Below are 4488 nucleotides of genomic sequence, written 5' to 3'. Positions count from 1 at the left end.
CTTGACCAGAAGCCTAAAAAATCTTCTTAATGTTCAGAGAAACAGGAGGGAAGAAGGATGGGATAGGGGAGATATTAGGAGTCCCCTTGGGGATAGAGGGAATAAGAGAAGAAATAAAGGGTAGGTTAAGAAAAAGTAGGGTAAGGGAATAAGAAAAGGGAGGAGAGAGGACACCTAGAGGGGAGAATATATCAAGAGGTAGGCAGGGCAAGGTTATTGGATAAGGGAAATACTCTAAGGACAAGGTAGAGAAGGAATTTTTAGAACTAAACTCATATCAAGGATTAGGAGGGCATGTTTGAGGGATAAGGAAGGGATTTTGGAAGTCTGAATAGAATAAAAATTAGGAGGCAAGGAGGAAGGGATAAGGAAGAGACCTTTGGAAAGGTGGGCCAGCTTGGAATTAGGAGGGCAAGGGGAGAGGAAAAGGGATAAATTTGGAGAAGGGTCATGAATCGGAGAAGTATTGGTCAATGGGAAATAAACAACTGAGGAGGGATACTGTAGAAAGAAAGGACTAGGATGATAAACACTGAGGAGAACTGGAGTAAATGGAAATGCATAGCTAGGAACACAACTAGGATAGTGAGTGTAAAAAAAAATTAATTCACCCATGGAAAGAAAATGGATAACAGAAACGATCAAAAACCAAGATGTGACAATGTGTTGATTACAAAAAAAAAACCCTGAAAATTAGAGACACACATAGAATGAAGGTGAGGGATTAGAGCAGAATATATTATGCCTCAGCTGATTCAGAGGAGGAAGAGGTAGTAGTTATGATCTCTGAGAGAATTGGGGCTAACATGGATTTAACTGGAAGGAATTAACATGGTAACTATACTATACATGAATGTGGGGGGGTGTTATGGATAATGAAGCTTTATAATTATTGGATCTATATGGACCAAGAGTTATAGCATTCAGATTTTTAAAGGAAAAACTGAATGAAATGTAGATGGAAATAGACAACAAAATAATAATAGTGGGGGCTTTAATTTTCCCCTCTTAGAACTAGATACATCTAAAAAAAAGAAATTCAAATAAGAAAGATGTTAAGGAGATAAATGGAACCTTAGATAAGTTAAATATAACAAACATATGGAGAGAGGCTACATAGTTGCATGAGACTAGTTGTAAATTTAAGCATACACATAATTTAAACATAGTTTCCAATGGGACAGCAATGGTCTTGATAGCATAAATATTCTGCAAAAGTCTTACTTTATTATTCATCATTCTACAGAGGTAATCCTGTATTTTTGAGGGGTTTTAGCATTGGAATTGTGCTAAGGAGTGAAAAATAAAAAGAATGAATTGTAGTTTACAAATGGGGTTAAGGAGTCACATTTTTTTAAAATCTCACTTTTATTTTCATTCAGCCAATCCCTGCATGTATAAGGATGAAGAACCTAATTGTTCTCAATTAACTAAAAATTCAGGATGCAATAACAATTCTATCAAAGATAAATGTCAAGCTTCCTGCAAATGCCAAACAGAAATCAAATGAAATCTTCTGAAGCAAGATCTCAACAAATGTTGGACCTGAAATGAGCATTCAAAGACTGAATATGTACCACTTTGAATAAAAATATTACTTCTCTTAATATTAGAGATTGTTATTTTTTGTTTATTAGATACACCCCTTACTCCTCCTTTCTGTTTCACTTGCTTCAGTATTGACATTGTTAAAATGCTATTTTAAACTTAAATGGATCCAAGATCTCTTCACCTTGGCAATTTCTACCAGTGATTGAAAGCCAAATACGTTTTGATTATTGTCCATATCTTTATAGAAATCCTCCATTGTTGATAGAGGTGTATCACTGAAGACTCTCCTCTAAGTGTTTGAATACCTAATGGACATCAAGGCAACAGCCAACCTATTCATTCCTCACTCTCATTCCATGACAAATCAACAACATTATCCGGTTATATATGTCCTTCTTATCTTTTATGACACTTGTTGAGTCTAAATCTTAATTTATAATACACTATGTCCTACCCCCATTTATTTTTCTCATTGACTCATCTAATAAAATAGCAAAATTTTATGTAGGTATTTAGGCACACATATATAAAATATATTATTATATTATATAAATATATTTCTACAGCATATATTAAAGTCATGATTTTTACTCAATAAAAACTATTTCCATGGAATTAAAAGATAGATATATATTCTTGCTTAAAATAAAAAAATAATAACATTAAACACACTTTTCTGGAAGAAGAAATGTTTAATGGGACAGGAGTTAAACAAAGATCCATGCTAGGTCACTGTGATTTATCATTTTATTTAAGTTATAAAATACAAATGCCAAGTGACATTGCTCAAGATTGCATTAAGCTTTCCCAGGAAGTGGAAGCCAACAAAATGGAAGTATATCACAGAATCATAAAATGTTCAACCTAGAAGGGAGTTAAAGTTAACATAGTCTCATTTATTCATCCTAAGGATGCAAAAGGTGAAGTGACTTTCCCAAGGTGTGGAAAATCTGCCAAGATGAGAGTAAGATTTGATTTAAAAATAAAATAATCCAAAGACATCATAACCCTAGCCTTTCAAACCTGCCATAACTGTAACTTCTCTATTTATTTTGACCACAATACTAAACTCCCAATCACTCTGACTTACAACTAGGAGTCATCTTTACGTCTTTCCTCTCCTTCATCCCCTTCATTCCTCCAAGTCCTATAAATACTACTCCCACAATAACTTTTTCATTGATTCTAGTCCAATCTTTGCAAGTACTTCTGCCGCTCAGTCTAGTGTTTTCCTTTATTATTCATTGTATTTGTAGAGCAGTGGATATCATGATGTGTTCTTAGTGAAGAAGGTGCCTATTAATGTGTCATTATGAGTGTCAACTTATTAATAAACCTGTTTCTCCAGCTGCACAATGGGCATAGTAATGCCCATAGTACCTACCTCACAGAATTGTTGAGAAGTCAAATAAAATAATATTTTCAAAATGTTTGCAAGTTTTAAAACTGATAAATGTTAGATATTAGGATAGGCATAGGGTCTCAATCTATGATTTTATTCATAAGGAAATCCAGAGGATTAAATTCTATCAATGCAGGTCAGCAACTTTTTTGTAACTTTTAATCTTAGAAAACTGTCCAGAGTACTGAAAGATTCAATGACTCACTCGGGGTCATGTGACTAGTATGAAACCTCCTATATGCTAATATATACATTTAATTTGTAAAAAAAAGAAAAAGAAAAATCATCAATAATCTTAAAAGGTAAATTTATACCTAGTGCCCATTGAAATGATATTCCAAAATAAAGAAGGCCATCAATCAAAAAGTATTTAAGGAGAGCCTAAAGCAAACTCTAGGCAGTAAGAGAAATTTTTAAAAAGTAAGATATAGCCTTTGCCCTTAGGAAGCTCATATCCTAATTGAGGAGATAATATTAACATTTTATGAATCAATTAATGGAACATTTAATTACTAAAGCATCCCTTAGGGACTAAAAGCAAGAGGAATTCAAAGAAGAGAGAAATAGTTTAAGTTAAAATATCTAGAGAAAAGTCTTCATGAATGAAGCATTTCACTTCATATCATTTAATATGAATGTTTTTAGAATGGGTAGGATTTATACAGGGTAGAGAAAAAAAAGAAGGCATTCTGTTTTGTAGAAATCAACGGAGCAAAGAAATAGAGTCAGAAATTCACATGGACATAGATGCGAAACAGTGGGGAAAAGAGGCATACACAGACCAAACTACATTTATTAGCTAAATAAATTTGGATACCTAGATAGGAACCAAATTAAATGGGTCTTTAAATTTGATCAAAGGAGCTTGGATTTGATGTAGTGACCAACAGAAAATTAAATTACTTTACTGTCACTTTACTGTATACATTAAAGTTTTTATAATGAACAGTGACTTTTTTTCTCTCGAAGATACTACATTTGATCTTAGCCAAAAGGCCGAGAAGCAATTTTTTTTCTCTTGAAGAAAGAAAAAAAAAGAGGAGATATGAATCCAGCTCCAGAAAGAGGAATTATGTGATAATATACAAAGAATTACTCTCAATATTAGGTACCCTTTTAATTAGTCACATTATCTCTTATGAATGGACTTGATTATAGGTAGCCCTGTTTCAGCCTCACTGTCAAAACTACCATAAGCATTGAAGCACTTAGCTTATGGACCTTGCTTTACCATAGATAGGTATAGGACTATGTTGGTGAACTTATGGCAAGTATGCTGGAGGGGCCTGCTGCCCTCCCCCTCTATTTGTGCCTGAAGACATTTCTCACATAGCCTGCCTCTCTACCCAACAGCCAATTAGAGCACTTGCTCCCTCTCGTGCCTGGGATAAGGAGGTGAGGAGCTCACATGCAGTGTGAGGGTTACAGTTTGGGCACTCAATCTCTAAAAGGTTCAACATCACTGATATAGTGGATGGCAGCATAAGTATTGTCTTCCATTCATATTTCCTTCTAGAATCTAGAGTCACAGACAC

At 34.2% G+C, this 4488-nt stretch overlaps 1 pseudogene; it reads right to left on the bottom strand.

Annotated features, from left to right (window-relative positions):
• Positions 1-3825: 3825 nt before the first annotated feature.
• Positions 3826-3961, bottom strand: LOC130457613 (U2 spliceosomal RNA; annotated as a pseudogene).
• Positions 3962-4488: the final 527 nt, after the last annotated feature.

The sequence above is a fragment of the Monodelphis domestica genome, chromosome 2, assembly GCF_027887165.1.
Source record: "Monodelphis domestica isolate mMonDom1 chromosome 2, mMonDom1.pri, whole genome shotgun sequence".
In the NCBI taxonomy this organism is placed as follows: Eukaryota; Metazoa; Chordata; class Mammalia; order Didelphimorphia; family Didelphidae; genus Monodelphis; species Monodelphis domestica.
The sequence above is the reverse complement of the archived record's forward strand: the minus strand, read 5'-3'. Positions and strand labels throughout refer to the sequence as shown.